A 23,629-nucleotide genomic window follows, 5' to 3' on the forward strand; every position below is an offset into this window, starting at 1 on the left:
ACACACACCATCTTTATGACTACCACCACCATCAGCATCATCAATTGCTGATCAACTGCCACTAATGACAGGTAAGCCCAAGAGCCTTAGGGATAGTAGCAGGCCCTCTCTCTCCTGACCACATGCCCTGCTTGCAGCCCAGTCCACTCAGCCATTAGATAGGCAAGCAACCTCTAGCCATCCTCACCAATTGCTGACTGCCACCTATGGGACAGGCATGATAACCTAGCTGAATCAGCAAAGGATCCTGAAGGACAAGAAGCAGCATATGCTAGGCAAGTGAAACCATTCTACTACCAAGTACCACCAACTGGCTGGGGGTACAGTCCCTGCATCCTTAGCAACTTTAGCAGCCACAATTTCTGAAGACTTGGAAAAGAAAGCTGTCTCCACTGAAATTCATGGCACTATCAGATGGTTCAACATCAGAAAAGAATATGGTTTTTTGAGTGAAAATTAAAGAAAATACATTACCATTTGCTTTGCCACTGCCCTCTAAGGACCATGAGACCTTTCCATATGACTATGTAGAATGTGAGCTCCTTGACATGAGGGACCATCTTGCTTTTCTACTTGTAGCCCCAGCACTTAGCACAGTGCTTTTTACATGTATTAAGCATTCAATAGATGCTCATTCATATATATTCACTGTCTGTATTGCTTTCTGTCCATTTAAGAAGTACTGCCTTGTGCCATTGCTTAAGTTGCTGTATGGGACTATTATTTGTCTCCCATACTACACTCATAAGCAGTTTTCACCATGCTTATGTTTTGTTTCCCCAGTGAGACTATAAACACCTTGAAGGCAAAGACTGTGTCTTCCACTTCTTATCCCTCAATGCCTTTCACAGAGTAATGGCTCAATCATTATTTGTCAAACGACTGATTTAAAACTATGTATTCAATGAGTGTGGAGTTGGGGGAGAAATGGCATCTCAGAAAGCTTAAAGTAACTGATAAATGGGGTGCACTGGGAGGTAAATAAAAGATTTTACTATTGCTAACTGTCTTCAGCATAAATCCTTTAGTGCTGTCTTCCATCTTTCATTCACACTTGATTGTCCAGCTGCGCAATACCAAAGAGACTACTGTATATGTGTTATGTGAACAAGCCACACCCTCCGAGCCTTAATTTTAGAATACAGCCACAGGGGTTCTGAAGGCTAAGATGGACCATCTCAGTTCTTCAGTTCATTAGACTCTGTAAAGAAATTGCCAAGGACCAAAAGGGGTCTGCCACATCTCCATTTTAAGCCCACATAAGTTTTTCTCTTTTATTCCATTTCTACTGGGTCTGCATCTCTCCCAAGTTTATGGGACAGATAGCCTTCCTCTTCTCTTTTCCTTTGTTATTGAGTTGTGCAGTGTTTCTGGGGGCTCCAGATGCTATAGAATTTCCTGATTTCATTGTGAAGGAGGCCTTTCATCCTCTTATGTCACCCAAGTTAGAGGCTGGATTTTTGAAATGAATTTTACTAGTAACTAAGGGAAATAGGGAAAAAATGGTAAGAGATAACATGTATATAACACTCTACAATTAAAAAAAAATGTATACAGTTCATCCCATAAAATAAAACTTAAAGAACTACTGAGAGACTAGATGAATTCATTTCTCAAGGCTTCAATTTCTTCATCTTAAAATGGGGAGAGGTTTAAATTAAATGATCTTGTGGAGAAGTGGGAAAATCACTGCAACTAGAATAAGAACACTAGGGTTAATGGGGCAGCTAGGTGGTACAGTGAATGGAGCACTGGCCCTGGAGTCAGGAGGACCTGAGTTCAAATCCAGCCTCAGACACTTAACACTTACTAGCTGTGTGACCTTGGGTAAGTCACTTAACTCCAATTGCCCTTCCAAAAAAAAGGCAAAAAAAAAAAAGAACACTTAGGGTTCAAGTCATCACTCTTACTACTTGTGTGGCCTTGGGAAGTCTCAATTTTTTCATATGTAAAAATGAGTGGTTCAATTAGACCATTTCCCTGGGTCCTTTTCACTCCAATATTTTAAGTTTCTAAGAATTACACAAGGAAGTCAAAACCTAAGATAGTCTTTGACCAAAAACAGCAGGCACAGCTTCCTGGAAAAACTCATCTCCCTAAAATCTGATTAGAATGCTGATCTGGCTTTATCATATTAGAAGCTGGGTGGGAGACAGTTAAGAAGGTTGCTCTCCTTCCTGGCTAGGGTAATTTCTTTTTAGTTTGTCTACTTTAAGGAGGAACGGGGGAAGACACAAAAAACCTGCCAATTCTGCTCCTAAGAAATATCACCATAAATGCACCACCTGCCATCAATTGCCTCCTACAGACATCCTTAGTCCACAAAAGATCCAACTGACCTGCACAGCCTACCTCAGCTCTTTCAGGAAGTGCTGCTCCCAACTCTATCCCCTCTGGGCCAACCCAATAATTTCTTTTCATCTGCTTCTCTGGCCACTGCATGCTACCAAAGAGCATCTCACTCTCAGCCTCCAGTCACCAACCTGAACTAGCAAAATCAAGTGAGATTATACAGACCTGGGAGGTAAACACTGAGTAGCAAGACCAAAAGCCCAAAGACATAAATTACATGGAAGTTCATAAGTCAGGTGTATGCTCCATTTTTCTAGCCTCTGATTTCTACAGTACCTCTAGTCCAAACCATTATAGGGATGCTTGTGGAAGTGAGAAGAAGGTCTAGTATAGGGTTCTTATCCTTTTTATGTCGTGGATCTCTTTGGCAGTCTGTTGAAGTCTATGGACCCATTCTCAGAATGCTTTTAAAAGCATAAAATGAAAAAAAAAAAAGAAACCCATAAGATTAAAAAGGAAATGAATTTTATTGAAAAACAATTGTCAAATATATTTATTTAAAAAAAAAAATTTCATGGACTCCCAATTCAGAACCACTGGTCTGAGATACAAGGTTTCAAGCTTCATTCCCCCCTTCCCATCATTTCTCTTTGGACTAGATCTTGCCAGGTTAGAATGACTCAGTGGGCCTATAAGGGACAGAGGGGTGTTTTTTTTATTCAAAACTGATTTACAATCTTCTCCCCATAATCTGCAGCATTCCTATCACTACTATAAAATATGTTTTATTAATTTTAGGCATGGAAGAAACTTTAGAAATCATGTAGCCTAGGGCTTCTTAAACTTTTTCCATTCTCAACCCCTTCAGCACTTCTTAAAACTGTGGGTCGCGACCCCCACAGTTTAAGAAGTGCTAAATTTTCATGTCATAGAGAAGGAAACCAAGGCCTAGATGGGTGAAGTGACTTGTTCTGGGTTACAAAGCTTGTGTGTCAGTTCTTATGGCTTTTGATACTCTTTCCATAGCCCCCAAACCACCTATCTAATAGCCACACACTCAGCCTGGCTTCAGGCAATAAAGTTCAGTAATTAGGTTCTTCATCTAGAAATTTATAATCTAAAACAGTTAATTCAGTGAAATAGATCATTGATATTTGTGTAGCACTATATATTGTCTTCATATTTACTATTCTCTAACATTCCCAGCAATCTTGTGAAGTGAGCAGGCCAAGGATTATTATTCTCATTTTACAGATGGGGAAACTGAGATTCCCCCTCTCTCCCAAATTAAGCAACTTTCCCAAAGTCCCACGGCATGTCAGGGATCTCTCTGTGAACAGAAACAGGTCTCCTGACTTCCATAACACCATGCAAAAAGGACATATAACACAATGAGAACCAATATTACTGTGAGAGTACATACTAAAAAAAAAATTTGTATAGTGATTGTGGTTTTACACTATGGAACTATGTAGCTTTAACTGTGGAGTCTATGTGATGATGGCACAAATAAGTCATTCACCCTCCCACCCCCCTTCATGGAGGAGGCAGAAGGAACCAACAAGCATTTATTAAGTGCCTATTACATGTCAGACACTGTCTTAGGCACTGGAGATATAAAAACAAATGAACAAAAAAAAACATTCCATGCTCTCAATAGCTCTGAAGAACAAAAGAGAGCTATGAACCCGTATCTCTCTCTTTAAAGAGATGCCAACCCAATCAATGGTTACTCAACAAGAGAAGAAAGGGAGTAGCAAGTGAAAAAGAAGGAGACCAGGAACTGGGGTAACCGATGAAAACACCCAATGGCAGCAGAGAGGGAAGGTGATTCTCTCAAGGACAAGTATAAACATTGAAAATAGAAGAAAAGGTAGTAATAAGCACAGGCAAGAGTCACCAGAACACAGCGTCAATACCTACAACTAATTAATAAGCTTTTTATGCTTATCTCAAGTAGGCTCATTCAATGAATCTTCTCTGTAAAGGAATTAAATGAAGAACCACCATGCCAGATCACCTTTCCTAAGTCTCTCTTACTCACCTAGATTCTTCTTATTCTACAGGTAAGCAGACTGGGGCAGACAGACTTGCCCGGAGTCACACTGCTAGAGGATCAGAACCCAGGTCTGCCACATACCAAGCTAAGTACTCCCTTACTGTGCCACACTGCCTCGGCCATTCAGGAATCTTAAATTGGAGTCAGTGCAGAAAAGGCCAGTTCTCCCATGGATTTCCAGATAATCTGCCTTGTTAGGCAGGGGCTCACAACACATGTAAAATCTGGGGTCACATCCTTGGTTTGGGGAAGAAGCACCAGAGAAAGGGTAAAAGTCCACAAATGACTTCCACAAGGGCATTCTGACAAATGTGTGAATGAATGTAGCACATCCCTAGCTCCTGGTACCTCACTGGCCCCAAGTGAGCAAGTACATTTCTGCATCCATAGGTACAGGTACATGTATTTAAAAGGAATCAGAACCAAAATCACCAATTTCTTGTTAGGAAACAGACTAGAAAATTAGTTGACCAAGGAAATCTCTGTAATGTTGTAGGATCCAGGCATTATCAACTGTGCTTTCAGCTCTCCAAGGCACCTCAGTATAGCCAGATAGAGGAAAGAGATGGGGAGACAGTCAGATGGCTTCATGTCTTCTAACAATTGGACGAAGTCCAGAAAAAAGCTAAACAGCCATGGCCCTCTCAAATGCTTTCCTTTCCTGTCAGCCTACTATTTAGTCAAACTCTGTCTGACCCAGAAGACCAGACTCAGGGCCTGCCTGGATCAGTTGTTTCAGAAACAATGACCTGATACTCAGAGAAGGAAGCCTAGTGTATCAGTGAAAGAACACCCGAAGAATGGAAGATTCATTCAAGAGATGCCTGCCAAGGGTAGAAATCAGGCTTGATGTTCTTTCACATCTACACAATGGATCCTTTCCATTAAACTAGAAGCAATCTAAGCTTGAGAATTATTGTTTCTATCCCCTACACCACAGTACCTTCCCTCCACCCCCTCCTTGCTTCAGTGGCAAAACTAAGGCAGAGAACCTCTTACAATCCTACTCACTTGTCAGACATAAGGAAAGAAGCCCTGACTCCAATCTCAGAACTAATCGGTTCATCCCAATAAAGGCTCATGGCACAATGGCTAGAAGTCTGGAAGTGCTGACTCAGCTGAAAAGGGAAACGGTGGCAAGAGAAAGCTGTGATGCATTCAAGTGATAAAAAGAGATGGCAGGTTAGTAATGTTACAGTTAACTGAAAGTCTAAGCATGATGATGAAAAATACAAATCTAACTTGCATGGTAAAGAAAGAAGGCAAAGTATTTGGTAGAGTGGCTGTTGCCAGCTTCTAGGGGAAAATACGAATATTATAATTTGATTTTCATGCTAAAAATTGGTCTTCTTCCTATTACCTGATCTCTTCCCCTCTCTTCGCCATCCTAATCAACGATGGCATTATAGTTTAGTGTAAAGATATACCAATTGTGAATCTCTTTGACATCTGAGAACAACCTCTAACTATTCTGAAACATGAAGGTAAAGGTAGATGGGATATGTAGTTTGGGACAAAGCCCCACCCCCCACTCCCCCAATGCCTTGACCTCTCAAGGGGAGAAATGGGTGCAACCACAGAGCAAGTCTCAGTAGTTCAAACTAGAAATAACTATTGGCCACAGCAGGCTCTGAGTAGACAGATATAGGTGAATGGCTAAATAAAGGGAAATAAGTTCTAATTAAAATAACCCTAGGTAATTAATAATTTCTTTTTCCTGTACAGTACTATGAAATACTAAACAACACTTAGGGGTAATAATAAAAGTAACAGTAAAAAAATGATAATGGCACTTATGTAGAGCTTTAAAATTTGCACAGTGTTTTCTATCTATTCTTCTCATTTGATCTTTATGACAACCCACAAGGAGGGCACTATAGATATTATTAGCTCCATTCTGAAGATGAGGAAACTGATGCCCAGAAGTCACACAGTTGGTGACAGAGGCAGGAATGAATGGAACCCAGGTCTCCCTAATTCCAAATCCAGTGCCCTTCACACTACACTGGGCTGCTGCTATGCTGTTTATTAATGAGTGCTAAGATATTTTATTTTAAAGATATTTTAAAATTATAATTTTTATATTTAAGATATTTTTTCTCCTCAACTAAATTATAAGGTTCTTAGTAAGGAAAGGAGCCAAATCTTCAAATTTAAAGGTTCTTCTCCTTTTGACTCCATACGTGCTGGCAAGGATGACAGCCTCTGGTTCAGCTCCCTCACTTCACAAATGAACCAAAGTGACTCTGGCAGTTACAAAGCAAGCATAAGTTTGCACAGACCTTTGCACATAATCAGGTCTTGATGGCTAATTGCCCCAGAGCTGCAGTGGGTGGAGCATAGAACTGATTCTAGTCACGGTTCCTTTTTAATATTTGCTACCTCCTTTGTGCAATACAGACCTACTAACACTCAACCCTGGCTAACTCCTCCTCTGAGTCCTTTGCCCCTGTCCCCCAGCTGCTGAATGTTGCTGGAGAAAACCATGAATTAAGCTGACTTTATCTACTATAAATTTATAGTGCTTACCCTCAATTAGGCCTTTACTGCTGCTCAGCACTACTCTTATCGACTCCTCTCATTCCCCACAGGGATTGTTCCAATTTTTCCCCTCAAACCTTGTGTCCAACTGCAGCTCGACCCTGTACACCAAAAGCAGAGGGCTCAGCGACCTACTTCACCAAGGAGACTGACACTATCTGAGAAGAGCTTCCCAACTCCTCTTCTTCAAAACTACTTCACATCACTTATTAATGAATCACACAAGATTACAGATTTTGAGTTGGAAAGGACCTTTAAAATCCTCCAATTCAATTGTATCATTTTACCAGTAAGGAAAATGAGACCCAAAGAGTTTTAGTGACTTAACTCAGGCCATCTGACTCCAAATCTAGCACTCTTTCCATTGTACAGTATTCCCACAAGTATTTATCCAATGCTTACTATATACCAGAAACTGTTCTAGGTACTGGGGAGCGAGACAAAAATTAAATGATCTCTGACCTCAAGGAGTTTATATTCTATGGGGGAAACACATATACATGTAAGAAAATACAAAACATATTCAAGGTAATTTCCACAAAGGGGTAGCTAAGTGGCTCAGAGGATAGAGTGCCAGCCCTAGAGGCAGGAAGATTCATCTTCCTGAGTTCAAATCTGGTCTCAGATACTTACTAGCTGTGTCACCCTGGGAAAGTCACTTAACTCTTAGTTTTCTCATCTGTAAAATGAGCTGGAGAAGGAAATGGCAAGCCACTCCAGTATCTTTGCCAAAAAAACCCCAAATGGGGTCAAAATGAGTTGGGCACGACTGAAATGACTGAACTATAACAACAATTTTCATGAAGTAGACTAGCAGCTGAAGGATATAAGCAGAATTTTGAAGCAAGTTAGGGATTCTGAGAGTTGCTTCAAGGTTTGCAAAGTATACCTCAGATATTATTTTATTTCATCCTTATAATAATAACCTTGGGAAATAGATGCTATTATTATTCCAATCTGACAGGTGAGGAAACAGAGGCAGACAGATTAAGTAAGTGCCTTGCCCAGGGTCACACTGTTAGTGTCTGAGATTGGATTTGAATTCAGGTCTTCCTGACTCCATATCTAGTACTCTACACACAGTGACATCTACAGGTAAGGACAACTCACTGTAGAAAACAGGTTGGGCAAGATCACAGAGATAGGTAATGGAAAGTCACATAAAAGGTGGAAAAGTAGGCCAGTCGGGCTAGAACACAGTATGTAAGAAGGGGAATAATGTGTAACAAACCTAGAAAGATAGGCTAGAGGCAGACTGGGTGCCAAATGGAGGAGGCTATTTTAACCTGAAGCTAACAGACAACCATTGAAGCTTTAGCACTCTCTCTCTCTCTCTCTCTCTCTCTCTCTCTCTCTCTCTCTTTCTCTCACTCTCTCTCTCTCTCTCTCTCTCTCTCTCTCTCTCTCTCTCTCTCTCCCCCTTCCTTTCTTTCTTTTTCTTTCCTTTCTCTTTCTGTTTCCCCACTGGAGTTTTCTAATCAAGGGAATGACAGTCAGACCTATGCTTTAGGAATATCTTGTTGGTAGCTACGTAGGATGGACTGAAAAGGTTATTTCAACAGTAACAGATGTGATGAAAGCCTGAATTATGGTAGTTGTAGTGTAAGTAGAGAAAAGGGAGATGCAAGAGCCAAAAAAAAAAAAAATCAGTATGATCTGGCAACTGATTGGATTGAGGAGTGGGTGGAAACTGAAGAACCACCACCCATTCTCTCCTTTTGACCAGTTTCAGAGGGATAAGCATCCTTAATCCTTGCTAAGGTTAATAATGCCTACTGTCCTTGATTCCATCCTTTCCTGTTTCATAGGATTATAGAGTTTGAAGAGACCACAGATCACTAACTACAATCTAATTTTTAAAATGAGGAAAATGAGACCAAGGGATGGTAAATGACTTGCTCAAGGTCACACATGTCACATCACAGAGCTAGGATGCAAATCCAGGTTCTCTGATTCCAAATCCAATACTCTTTCTAGTATTTTCTAATTTCTACTACTTCTCCCAGGATCTTGTTTCAGCAATAATCCCTTAGGTCACTCATTTTTACTTTCTTCTCCTGTGGCTCCTTCCTGTCTTCCCAATCCTTTAAAAAGAAGAAGTGCTTCCCTTGACTCTTATACCCCTTATCTAACTACTAGCCCATATCTTTCCTTCTCTTTTCTGGACAAGCTTCTTGAAAAAGTTGCATAGTGAAGTTTCACTTTTCTCAACTCATACTCCCCTTCTTTTTGATTCCCTGTAATCTGATGTCTACGCTCAACTATCATGCAAAAATTGCTCCTGAAGGTCACCAATGACCTCCTCATTGTCAAATCCAATGGGTTTTTTTTTTTCAGTTCCTATCCTTCTTAAACACTCCACAACATTCACCATTACTGACCACCTCCTTCATCTGGACACTTTCCCTTCTCATCTTCAGAGACTCATATTTTTTTGGTTTTCTCTTTACCTCTATAAAGTGTTTCAACTGTTTCTACTTCCTCAGCCTTTATGGCAGATAATTCACAAATGTTTTGTCCTATGGCCTCTTCTTTCTCTCTTTTTAAAAAAAATGTACTTATTTACTTTTAGTTTACAACATTCGGTTCCATAATGCCTTGAGTTCCAAATTTTCTCCCCCTCCCCCTCCGTGGTGGTATGCAATCCCATATAAGTTCTACAAATACCTTCACATTAAACATTAGTCAAGTTGTAAAGAAGAATTATAACCAATGGAGTGAACGAGAAAGAAGGAAGGAAACAAAACACAAAAGAGAGAAAGTAGTTTGCTTCAATCTGCATTCAGACTGTAGTTCTTTCTCTAGATATGGATATCCCTTTCCATCATGAGTCTTTTGGAGTTGTCTTATAACCTTGCATTGCTGAGAGGAGCCCAGTCTATTGAAGTTAGTCATCACAGATAAGATGTGTTTGTAATTGTATACAATGTTCTCCTGGTTCTGCTCTCCTCACTCAGCATCATATATAAGTCTCTCCAGGTTATTATGAAGTCTGTCTGCTCCTCAGTTCTTATAGCACAATAGTATTCCATTACATTCATACCACAACTTCTTTAGCCATTCCCCAATTGATGGGCATCCCCTTGATCTGGCATCTTCTTTCTTTATGCTTTATCCTTCAGCGGTCTTATTTGCTCACACAATTTAAATTGTCACCTCTATGCAAATTGTTCTCAAACCTAGAACTCTAGCCTGTCTTTCATAAATTCCAGGCTCACAATTCCAAATGCCAGATTTTAAGCCCCTAGGGTGAAGGATAAGGGAAGTATTAATAGCAAGTCAGTGTACTGGGAGAGGATCTAAAATGCTGCAAACTTCAGTCAGTGCCAATCGTGATGCCAGTTTAAGCTCACCAATTCTCACCTTCCCTGGCTTCCTGAGGCACTAGTTAAAGCAGGATACAGCCAACTAGAGGGAGATTGGTTCACTAGGACTTCACTGAGAAGAAAATAGCAAGTGCCTGACTGCCTAAAAAGCCCACATAACCAAAAGAGCAGTGCCAAAGTCACAGACCCAATGGTATAAATCCTGCTGTGCTACAATTCAGCAGGATTTCCTTGATTCAGTCCCTCTACTGGGCCTCGGTTGCAGCCTGGCTACTTGGGGCTTATATATAAATCAGCCCTGGCAATTCAAACTCTGGGCTAAAGAACTCTATGACCGTGGCCATTTCTACCCCATCCCTATGGCCGTAGTTTAGTCAATAGTTCTATTGACCACTTGGAATTTTATTACACTTGCCAAGCCCAATATGGAAAAATGACTCCCTGAGGACTCACCCTTAAGCATCTCCTGGCTCTGATGATAACATAATGTTAAAACTCCATACAATCTTATTCAACTAGAAAGCAAATTTTAGGACAGAGAACATGAATGGGGGGGAGGGGGCTGAGGAACAACATTGCCAAGCCCCAAAATGAAGGAAGAAAGCTTTTTGCAAATACTCAGCTGATAATATTAGGCCTGCCTGAGAGAATAGCAATTCACACCAACTGCTTTCCAGAGCTGTTTACCATGGTGTTTACTACAAGCAGCAGAAAAACAATGAAGAAGACTGTCAATTCCAATGGCAAGTTGGGTAGGCTAAGTTGCTCTGATCCACAAATTACTGTATAGACAGGGTGGCAGGACTTCTGTTAGATTAAAAATAAATAAGCAAAAGCCAAGACATCAAAGGGCCACCCACACTGGTCAAGAGGCTCTGAGTGTTCTGTAGGCAAGATGTGGTGGATCTTGTGAGTGACAAAAGCTGAAATCTTTGCCAACACAGTATTTTTCCAGGAGCCATTTTCCAAAACCAGGAAATGCCTGGAAATACTAAAAGAGAGAAATAAACCTAGGCAACACATGGCTCTTCAGACACAACCAGGAGCAGAGTTCACACTAGAATTATAGGAAAAGAGATGCTCTTGTCTCTGCTAGAAGTTTTCCTCGGTCTTAGGAGAGTTAGCATTATTTCTATTTTAATATTGGATATTTAAGTGTTTCTATTTATGAGCTGTACAGAAGAGAACAGACAGTTACTGAGGGACTGTTTCCTCAGAGTGGCAGCTGAGGGCACCTTCCACAGGGGCCCCAAACTAAAGTGTTCTCTTCTTCCTTTGGGATCCCATAGTACTCTGTTTGTGATTTCATTAGTATGAAATCACATTCATTAGCATGTCTTGCATTGTAGTTATCTGTCCCATCTCCTCTAGATTTTAAGCTTCTTGTGGAGAGGGGTCAGGTCTTGTCTATCTCCTAAAATTTCAAGTAGTAGTCACTCAATAAGTGTTTTTTATAAAAAAAAGTCAGAGATGGAGAAGAAAAGTGAAACACCAGAAGGGATAATCAAAACGCTGAAAATGAGGGAGGTCTGTGTAATCAATGCTTTCAATAAAGAGAGAAAGCTTGGGAATCTCCCTAAGCAAAACCCATAGGCCTTACTGCTCCTCAGCTGGTACCTTTATGAATTCAGAAGAAAGCTACCAGGAAGGCCAACAAAGAATCTGTCTTGGGTCTGCAGGAAGACAATAGACTGAAAATGGCATCCTCTGGGGTTCTGGTGAAATGCTAGGTATTGAACATAAAGCAGCAGCAGCAATCATGTGCTTTTCCAAAGCTGGTGCACAAGCTGAGTTGGAATTTCATGACTAAAATTTCATGACAAAAAGTGGTTTCACAGAAGCAGCAGTCAATTGGATTCTTTTCAAGGTCTCTCTCTCACCTTTTCTGTTTATGTGTAAAATATAAAAAAGAAAGTACAATCACCATATCTGCATTCCCTTTTTCTAGTCCTCTGTCCTTCAAAAATCTTAAATTTGACAGGGCACTGCTGCTAGTACCCTTTTAGATCTTGCCACAAAGATGTCAAGAAGGAAGAAAATGGTCTTCTCTTCATCCCATTTACATATGGGAAAACTCCGTCCAGTCTTCCAAAGTAAGTCAAAGCTTTCTCTCAGTTTTTTTTTTCCTTTTGGAGGGCAATTGGGGTTAAGTAACTTGCCCAAGGTTACGTGGTTAGTTTTTTTATGTGGGTGTTAAGCATCTGAGGCTGGAACCGAACTCGGGTCCTGCTGACTCTGGGGCCAGCGCTTTACTCACTAGCTGCCCCTTTCCCTCAGTTTTTGCCATCTCACCCCTGACTTTGCTCGGCCTGGTCAGCTGAATTCCAGGAAAACAAGGTTTGGATCAGTTCCAAAGTCAGGAGAGACTTCTCAAATCTTTAGATGCTGGGAACCCATTCTGTGACAAATCTTAAAACCAACATTTAAAAATTCAGAAATAGTCACCGAAACCTTTCAAAAAAAGCTACTAGTATGAGTCAATACATTTAGTAGACTATGGGGCTGTGGCTGACAGTTCACTAGTGATAGCCTTCACTGCTTCTTTACCTCTGGACAGCCTACATATCATTGATCCCCTTGCTTTTATATTCCTTGTTTTATCTCTGAAACCCTCATCACATCCATAGTAATACTGCATCCTTTTGCCTCCTAGCATTTCCATTAACCTTCTGGACTGGTCACCTTTTTTTATTCAGCCAGTGCTCAAAAAGATAAGAGAAGGCCTGCTAAAAGCAACAAAGCCAGGGAATGGGAATATCAGTGATCCTAAGAATTCTCTCAGGCAGAGCTTTGTGATTTTGTTGGTACAGTAGCACAACCAGCAAATCCCTCTTACCAGCTGATGCAATCTGCATGTTAATTTGCAAGGGCTTATGAATCTGTCAGATTCTGCTTTATAGCTGGCAGCTCCTCCACTAAACAACAGGACCTGCCCTCAGTTCAATATACTTTAGCATTTGATTTTTGCATTTGTGAGGAAAATATTAAGCAAACCGTTACTGGCACATGAGGGCCAGGACACACTGTACTGGCATTTGGCCTTCTAAGAGCACCAGATGTTTTCTCATCTCTGGAAGGATGTGAGCTAGTCGCTCAATGTTAAAAGACTTGTGCAGGAGCCTCGTCATTAGCGGAGATGGGAATTTTGCTAATTAAATATTAAAGATCCTCACTCTATTAATAGCTTCATCCTCACAACAAAGCTGGAGAACACAGTCATCATTTTTGCTGCTAAAGAGGGGCTGACGGGGCCTTCACATGCCTCGCCTATCTTCCTCACTCTCAAAATCTTGTGTGATACTACAAAGCAAAAGAGATCTAGAAAGACAGATTTGTAACAGACTACCCAAGGTGAGACCTACACTCACTCCTCAGTTCTACCACTGAATTACTAGGTGCTCTAGAGTAAATCTTTCATCAGGGAATCTAGGCCCTCCATGATCTAATTAGCTTGCAAATCCCATTCTCTGTTCCATACCTACCTGACACAATACACTGCACTTTATTTTTACTCTTCACTATGTCTCATGTACACCATTCAACAACTTAAGCACCTACTATGTGCCAAGAGCTAGGAATACAAAGGCAAAAATAAAATAATTCCTTTCTTTCAAGAGCTTCTATTTGGTGTGGGTGGGGAAAATGGGAGGGAAAATGTAAAAAAATACAAAGATAAATAAACACAAAATATGTATAAAGTAATTTCAAGGAGCAAAGATCACTAACAATGGTGGGGAGTGAGGTGGGGGGAGATGGCATATGCAAGGGAGAAGTGGGAAAAATCAAGAAAGGGCTGTTGGAGGTGGTGCCTGAGCTGCAATTGAAAGAAATCTAGGTATTCTGAGAGGTGGAGATGGGGAGTGAGGCCTCTCTAGCCACTGGGGATAAACCACTGGAAAATCATCTCATTCTCAAGTGCGTATGTTGGGTCACATGAAGGGTTGGTCTGGACGGCCTCAGAGCTTCCTTCCAACTCTCCATCGAGCTTCTTATGATCGCTCACTCGCTCTTGCTCTCTCTCTCTCTCTCTCTGGAATGCTTTCTTCAACTACTTTCATCTATCCTTCAAGGCTTAGTTCTCCTATTTCCTTCCTGAAACCTATCCCAACAACTGCCTCCCCCCCCCCACCCAGTTCTCTCATATGCTCCTTCATGATGCCTGACAGTTTTATGTTCCACATTTTGGCATTTCACACATTTTGTCCTCTGTTTTTAAGTCCTTTCATGAATGTAACTCATCTTCCCAACAAGATTAGAAACTGGATCATTTACTTCTTTTGTATCCTCTATCTACATCCTAAAAATAGCTGACATTTATATAGGATGTCCTAGTGCATTTTTAAGGTTTAAAATAGCACTAAGAGTTTTGGGACACTGACTAGCCTGTACAGTCTTTAAGGCTTACAGAATGCCCTCTCATTGGGACCTAACATCCCTGTGACACATATGTATGCTATGCTTTATAGATGAAGAAACTGAGGCAGACAAAAGTGAAGTGACTTGACAGAAGAAGGCTTTGAACCCAGCTTTGGTGCCTCCATTTCCAGGCTCTTCCACTACTCCCCACTGCTTCTTCAAACCACCAAACCTAGAATCATTTATCTAGCACTTAGAATTATCTCATTTGATCCTCACAACAACCCATTTTACAGATGAGGAAACTAAGACCCAGAGAGGTTAAACTGGCTTGCCTAAGGCCATACAGGTCAAGTCAACAGACATTTATTAATCACTTACTATGTGCCAATTACTGTGTTATGCAAAGGGAATAGAGAGATTTGTTTAAAAGTCCCTACTCAGAAGGAGCTCAGAGTTTATAAATGAGAGAAACAACATGCAAAAACTGTACAATCAAGATACATAACAGAATAAACTAGAAATCATCTCAGAAGAAAGGCACTAAGATTAAGGAGGTCCGGGAAATAAGTAGCAAATCAGCAGCAAAAAAAAAGTAGCAGAGCTAGTGTTTGACTTTGGGTTTCTGACTGCAAATTCAGCATATTTCCCAACCAGGTGATAATCACCTGAATAGGAAACTCACGTTCTCTGACCCTAAATCCAGTACTCAAAGCCTGCTCTTTTTGGAGTGAGGTTCCAATGCTGGCTCTGCTTCTCCTTGATAACGTTTTTCTTCCTAGGTTTCTTTGACACTGCCCTCTCTTGGTTCTCCTTCTCATGATCCTTTATTGGATCTACATCCAGGTTGTGCCCATTCTTCTCCCTCTATTCTATTTCACCATGACCTCACCAGCTCTGATGGATTGAATTAGCATCTCTCAGACCTATTGATCCAACCCCAACCTCTCTCCTAACCCCCCATCTTATATCCCCAACTACCTATTGCATGTCTGGAGTTGGACATCTAAAGACATCTTCAACTCGTCCAAAATGAAACTCATTTTCCCCCCTGTGCTCCCCAAACCATCCCCTCTACCTAACTTCCCTATCACTGTTGAGGGTACCCATCCTTTGCATCGTTCCTTGTATACTCTCTCTTCTGATGGACGACACTACCACCACCCTGATGCAGACTTGAACTGCTGCAGTGGCCTGCTGGTTGGTCACCCTGCCTCGAGTCTCTGCTCACTCTAGTCCATCCACCACTTAGCTACCCAAGTGAACTTCCTAAAACAGTTCTGACTATGTCATTCTTCCCCCTCACTCAATAAACTCCAGTGGCTCTCTATTATCTTCAGGTTCAAACAGAAGATCCTCATTTGGCTTTTAAAGCCCTTCATAACCTAGTCCCTTCCTATCTTACCCTCTCTCTTCCCACCTACTCTTCGATTCAATAACACGAGCCTTCTTGCTGTTCCATATATGAAACACTCCATGTCTCAATTTCATGTATTCTTCATTGTCTGTCCCAGGCCTAGAATGCTCTCCCTCCTTACCTGGCTTCCTTCAAGCGTCAGCCAAAACTCCATCTCCTCAAGAAGCCTTTCCTAGTTGCCCTATAATGCCAGTGTCTCCCCTCTAGGATTACTTCCATTTATTCTGTATATAATATTAAAAACTCAAGTAACAGGAAGGGCTACCACATTTTCATGTTTCACAGCTTTATAAAAACTTAACAGCATGCTGTTGCTTGTTAAAAATGCTAATGTAATTCTTTGATACTTCTGAGGAGCCACAATCTAAGTGTATACACTACACTGTAACAGTTAGTAACCCATGCAAGTCTTTTCAGTCTAGGTGATTTTTTTTTTCATCCATGCAATCTTAGCCTGCATTAAATAGAGTCTGATATTCAGAACAAGTTAGACAAACTCACTATAGTCTGCAATGGTCAAACCACATCTATAAATACAGTGTTCTAGGCATTGCTTTTTAAGAGACATCGATGATCAAGTCTAGAAAATATTAAGGGAAAGGTAACTCATGAGGGGAGGGGTTTAGAAACCAAGTCAAATGTAAAACAGTAGAAGCAGATGAGTATGTTGGGAGACTAAGGCAAGACAATACCTGTCTTCAAAGGTCTTAAGGGATATCTTGCAGAAGAACTAGTATCGATACATAAATGTTACGGGGAAGCTTTTGGCTGCAAGCAAGTTTTCCTATTTTCCCCCCTTTCACTAGGGATAACTGTACATTTAAACTTGAACTAACGTTTGTGTTCAATACTTCAATAACTCTGTGGTTTCATGGCATAAGTCTTTTTCTTTTTTTTTTTTTTTTAAAGCAATCAGGGTTAAATAACTTGCTCAAGGTTACACGGCCAGTTATTTCTGGGTGTGGTGCTAAGTATCTGAGACCAGATTTGATCCCCAGGTCATCCCCACACTGGAGCCAGTGCTCTTACTTGCTGAGCCACCTGGCCGCCCCTAAGCAATTGGGGTTAAGTAACTTGCTCAAGGTTACATGGCCAGGTGTTTCTGGGTGGGTGCTAAGTGTCTGAGCCTGGGATTTGATCCCCAGGTCATGCGGACACTGGAGCCTGTGCTTTACTCGCTGTGCTACCTGGCCGCCCCGATAAGTGCTTTTTCTGTAAGTACAGACTGCAATTTGTCCAGGCCTTCTCATCTTATTCAGCTGTTATTCACGTCCTTCCCTAAATCTTCATAAAAGGCCTTATGATCTATGTGGAACATGAGTTCCACACTAACAGTCCATTTAGGACATTCGTTCAGGGAATAAAACTGTTCCATTTAACCACACACAGAAGTATGAATATCAGTTTCCTCCTCTGTGAAATGGAAACAATAATGTTTTGATTACCTACCCTCGTAGGGTTGTTGGGAGGAAAGCATTTTGTAGATAGCAAAGTAGTACATAAATGTGAGCTTTTATTTTCACAGCTAATCATCATGGAAATCATGGTAATTTTGGAGTGTTCCTCCAAATTCTGCCTAAGAGGAATAACTGTTTTGTCCCTTTTTGCCAATTATGAAAAAAAAGGACACTACATTGGAGACAGAAGACCTGGGTTTTGCCATCAAGTCTCTGTGTACCAGAATTCAAGTCAATGCCCTTCTCTGGATCTGATTCCTCCTCTGTAAAATAAGGGGGTTGGACTAGATTACCTCTAAATAAATCTGTTCCTGGGAGGCTAGATGGTGCAGTGAATAAAGCACTGGCCCTGGAGTCAGGAGGACCTGAGTTCAAATCTGGCCTCAGATACTTAACACTTACCAGCCATGTGACCTTGGGCAAGTCACTTAACCCCAATTGCCCTGCCCTCCCCCCTCCAAAAAGCAAAAAATAAAAATCTGGTGCGGCTAGGTGGCACAGTGAATAGAGCACCAGCCCTGGAGTCAGGAGGACCTGAGTTCAAATCTGACTTCAGATACTGAACACAAAAACTAGCTGTGTGACCTTGGGCAAGTCACAACCCCAATAATCCTACTTTCTTCCCTCCAAAAATAATAATAATAAATCTGTTCCTGAATTGGTTTCTTGCCAAGTCAGGGGAGTAGGGATAAGAACTCCACATAATGCCCAATCGTCATTGTCACACAGCCTTGACATTTACAGAATTCTCCACTTTATAACAGAATAAGCACTTATGAAGCACCTACTATGTTCCAGCCTCTATGCTAAGTTCTTTATAAATATCATCTCATTTAATCCTCACAACAACCCTGAGAGGTAAATGCTATTATTATTCCCATTTTACAGTTAAGACAACTGAGGCAGACAGAAGTTAAATGACTTGCCAAGGGTCACAGGGCTATAAAGTGTTTGAAGCTCAATTTGAGCTCAGATCTTCCTAACTCCTGGGTCAATGCTCTATTTACTGTGCCAACTAGCTGCCCATTCTGTAAGGCCAATTCCTGACCATGCATAGCTGTTTCTGGCAGACAACCTTAGTTCTGAGGTTCCTTTTCCATTCCCACAGCTAAACCTTTAAAGGATTATGTGCCTTAGCTCAGAACACCTAGCAGAGGCCAAGTCCAGTCATTTCCTTCCTTCAGTTCCAATGGTCCAATATTTCCGGACTGGAGGCAGTGACCTAGGACTCTGGAGTCCACACCCATCTCTTCCTCCAGCAATTTTCTTTGGGAGACCAATACCCAGATTTCCTGTATTGGAGAAAGGCAAAGGGCCAGACCCAGGTAGACGCTGAAACACAGAGCAACATCTCAGTCAACAAAACATTTCCTTTCCTAATCAAAATGCTCTAGGAAAAAACCATCATGGGTCTTTTCTGCCTTTCTGTAGCTTGAACCAATTTCACTTGCAATTATCAAGGGTACTGGAGGAAAAGAAGTTGTTCAAGGGGTGAGCCCATCTAATAGCAACCCTCTGCTCAATGCCAGCACAGAACAGCACTATGGATTACTATAGTTCCCAAATCACCCATAATGAAGTGAAAGCAGCTTCAAGCAGGGGAAAACACCTGCCTCCTTCCAAATGAATATCCTCCATATGATTAAGGAACATCTGAGACACTCCATGGAAAAACCAGTTTCCAAAAACACTTGAGGGGGTAGCTGACTGCAGAGCTCAACAGGCAAACCCACCCTTGAATTTGAGTAAGTGTACAATACACAGTCCAGATAATCTAACAAACATTATGAGAGCAGAGATCACATCCAAATAACTCAACCCCCAAATCTTGTAATTTTGGGCCTTGATGGGATCTTTAAAAGGTCTAGTTTAGTTGTTGCTTCCATAACCCAGACCAGACAGAGGTATATCTGGCCAAGTATTGGCAATAAAAGACATATGTGCCAAGATTGCCATGTGGGCCAATTTTCAGTAGTATATAGATCTGCTGTCATTGTTGTGTTCCTTCTGCTACTTTCAGGACTGGGTACAAGTCACCTGCAAGGTACATGCACCTATGAGTCTCTGTTTCCCCAAGGATATCAGGAATCAGCAAGGATCACTAACCATTCACCCCAACTCACATGTATGAAGGAAAGAAGTCAAAATTTCTGAACACATCATTTTTAGAAATTTCACACTTCAAAACCCATGCTAACATCTTCAAAAGAGGATACAGATTCTCTTGGGAACTGGTTTCATAGGCAATAATGGTGTCACAAGTTCTTCCCTAGGGCTAATTCTAAAACCCTCCTTTTACCAGTTGGAATCCATTCCCTCTACTGTCTTCAAAAAGATCATCATACTTGATTCTAAAAGAAATTTTCATTGGCTTACCGGGAACACAAAGTAGTGATTGTCTTAGGTACCTAGAGATCCCAGAAGTCTTGTAAGCTCCGGCTGAGAGTATGTCATGACATGCATGAGATACTTAAATGATTAAAAACTCCATTTCTCTTTTTGAAACAAATCTTGTCCTCTCTTCTTTCTCAGCTGCAGTTGAAGAAGCCATGCTGTACCACATAAGTAGAGAAGACAGTTCTTATAACAGGCAACCATCTACCTGTCTTGGCTGTTCAGCAAAGATAACAGCCTGAATCAAATGTAATCGATGTGCATAAAGGATCTGGCAGGTGGAAGTCCCTTCCTAAATCATAGTAGCAGTGGCAGCAGCATGACCTCAGTCCCAGAGACCAACATTACAATATACACAAAACTCCCCTACCCTCTGAAAGTTCTCAGGAGAATTCATGCTTTTGGGATATGCTTATGATTGTATTGTCTAGAAGTATAAGTAGGGCCCAGGGAATTAATCTCATTTCATTTCCTTTTCAAAGGGTAAAGGGAGACAACTGGGGCCCAATCTTATATTGTAAAGATTTCAGGAAAAGGGACTTGGCCTGATGAGCCTAAGGATAAGCAGGCCAGTCTTGTCAGGTCACTATGGGACTTGGGAAAAAAAGATATAAGAAACAGAAAATACACTCGAGGGCAAACTCCATCCCTAAACCTATATCCTAGCCTAATTTCACATATAACAATAGCAGGGCTAAGATCTCTTTCTACTGACAGTTAATGCTTAAATTAGCACCTTGGAAACATATTTTCTTAGCTAGTTACAGGGTTTCCCACCCCTTTTAAAGCTTAAAGTTCTCCTTTAAGCAGAAAATTAAGATATTCTCTCCCCTGTTCCCCTTCTCCCTTCAACCCACAAGTTTATCAGACTTCTAAACAAGGAATGCTATTTTTATACAACCACCTCAGGGAAGTTATGAGTATTTAAGTAATTTGATTAGCTGTTGTCATAAAGGTGACATACCAAAGGTACTTCAAATATGCTAGGTTGAGAACCTTTAACTCCTGACTGGCCTAATGATGCTGTCAACCACAATGCACTGCTCCCACTGCACCCTAGCCTACCATGTCCTTAGAACTTCAAACTGGCAAACTTATTCTGTTCTCTGAAAGGTCTAAACTATTTCAGGGGAGAGGAGGATTCCCAAATGCCCATGACAATTCTAGGAGTTAGAGAAGGTTAGGAGTGAAGGGGATGAATGATTAATCATCATTTCATAGCTAGGGTAACAGAAGTTCAGAGATGGGAAGGGACGAATCAGTAGACCTCTCTGTTCTACCCAATAACCATTCTTCATTTTCACTCCTGCCTAATACTCCTTTAGCCCTCATTTCACTTCTTTGTTTTTTTTTTTTTTCAGGATCCAATTTCTGTCCCCTTATGGCCTGAGTTTAGTGTCTGAGGATGAAGGTATATGATTGGCTTGGGCTTCCAGGAAACATTGAGCTCCCTTCTTAGAAAAAGACTGAATTAGACTCTCTTGATTCCCAAAGCACAAGTTGCTAGAGGAGTTGGGGGGAGGGAATATAGGTGCCTAATTTTCTTTAAATTGGTGGCTGGGGATCAAGTAAAAGAGAACAACAGACTAATTGCTACGCTTCCTGTTATTAGAAATTATAACTGTGCTACTTATCTATGAATTCTAGAGTTGTGATTCCATTAAAATACTCTAACCTAAACCACCATTGAATCACAGCAAAGCATTTCCTTGCAGAGTACACCTATAGCAGACTAAAGGGTCTCAAGGAAGCCAAAGAGAGCCAAGACATTTCCATTAATATACTCAGTTTGCAAGCAATAAATATAGATAGTCTACAACTCCATTACTATACAACCCATAAACAGCTAAAGCCCCACCAACACCCACTGCCACTCAAAGCATAAACAATCACCAACACAAAATCCCAAAGCAAGGGCTCAGGTGGTCATCCAAATATACTGACTTATAATTCCAGGTAGCTATGGAAGGCTTAAAACAAGAGGAGCCAAAGCTCTCTCTCTTTCCATGTCCATACCTGCTTCCTTCTCATCTACACAAGAGAAATCCAACTCCTTTCTCTCTTCTCTGGAGTTATTCCTCCTTTCAGTCCTACCCCTTTTCAAAGTCAGTGTATTCTCTCCTTAAATCCTCTTCTAGAATCCCACTGTCAGAGGTGGACGATCAGAGTCATTAAAGTGATCCATTTCCCACCAACTCTTAAAGGTTTTCAGCCACTGCTCTGGTCTAATAATTGTTTAAGAAGTTGTAATCTAGATTATTTGCTCAAAAGACCACAAAACCTAATACTGTAACTACTAAAGATCTCCAGGTCTGGAGAAGAAGTATGCTTTGTAGCTTCTGGGCAAAATAATGGGAGGAAGAACCAGGAGATGCAGATTAAGGGTTTTCAGAGCTCATCTCCAGCATGTAATCAAACTAAACCTCTTCCATATTCACAGGTAGAGGACTCACAAATCCCTCTCCATCAAGCTCTAGGAGACTCTTCAGTTTCCAGTCATATCTAGGGGCAAGACTCCTTGATCTCCACCACCTCTCACTCCTCCAAAGAAGAAAATAACCAAACCTGACAAGAGGTTACCAATTAAAACCAAATTAGGGCTCTTTTTTCATTCTCTTCCTCCTCTGTAACACCTCTAGATCCTCTAGACCCCACTTCAGGTCCCATTCCAGAAAGTTCTATATGTGGCAAATCTGTTACAGAGGATGGTCCCTCGCATAGCAGACCAACTTCTTACCCCCGCCCCCCCCCCCCCCACCCCCCCCCCCCCCCCCCCCTCCGCCCCCCCCCCCCAACCCCAACCCCAGGTTCAGATGTCCTGTGTGTGTATTCCTTTCTACTTTCCCCTTCCCAACACAACTACGCTGGTAGCGATTACATCATTCCCTCACTGACACAGGGGCTCAAACTGGCAGACTGTTTGCAGCATCGGGCAGGCACCCGTGCTCAGGAAGGGTTAAATGGATGCCTTCAGTCTTCTCCAAACATACCCCCTGGGTAGTAGGGTTGAGCTGAGGGGTGCTGAAAAATGCTTGGGGTTACCGTACTACCAGGAAAGGAGTACCTGCTTTCCCTGACATCCTTTCCAGGACTTTCCGGGGAACATGGGGTCCCTTCAGTCTTTCTCCAATTCTGACCAGTGCATAAAACTAATGGTCACTTTTACAGCTTCACCATCTTCCCTCAGAGCCCAAGCCTTCCGACACACTGGATATCACAGCCTTGTGATCCCATTCTCAGGTTCCCAGGTTTCAGCCTTCACAGTTTGCTGCACCTCCCCTCGTACATCTCCATCCCTTCATACATCTCCATGCGCTCCCCCTTCATTTGCCTCCTGGCCTCAGGCCTCTCTTGTCTGCTGTCTCCTACCTTCATTCCCCACCCTCAGCTACTTGATTGGGGTGTGGGGGAGACTGAGACCTTCTGTTCCATTCCTAGGGACGCTCACTCCCCTCATCCCCTTCCCCCACTCCTCCACCAAATGTCTCCCCATCCCAGCAATGCCTACCCTTGGTATTAGTGTTCTCCTCCCAGCCAAGCTTCCTGCCCATCCTACCTCCTGCTACTTCCCACTCCCCTCTCGTTGCTCAGTCTGGTTCAGCCCCCCCTCCCCCCAATTTCTCTAACTCCACATCTCTGGCTGCCCGCACTGCTTCCCGCGGCGGGGATCGTCCTTCTTTGGCTTCTCCCATCCCTTCAGGTTTCCTATAGCTCCAGTCGAAGCCATCTCCTGCCTCAGGTCTCCACCCCCCCCCCCCCCCCCCCCCCCCCCCCCCCCCCCCCCCCC

The 23,629-nt window shown here is 41.9% G+C and overlaps 1 protein-coding gene across 3 annotated transcripts in view; it reads right to left on the reverse strand.

Annotated features, from left to right (window-relative positions):
• Positions 1-23,629, reverse strand: part of FAM219A (family with sequence similarity 219 member A) — a 102,677-nt gene that overhangs the window by 78,189 nt on the left and 859 nt on the right. The gene's annotated exons all lie outside the window — the stretch shown is intronic.

The sequence above is a fragment of the Petaurus breviceps genome, unplaced genomic scaffold (assembly GCF_028583685.1).
Source record: "Petaurus breviceps papuanus isolate PSGF00001 unplaced genomic scaffold, PetGlider_PUasm1.0 520, whole genome shotgun sequence".
Classification (NCBI taxonomy): domain Eukaryota; kingdom Metazoa; phylum Chordata; class Mammalia; order Diprotodontia; family Petauridae; genus Petaurus; species Petaurus breviceps.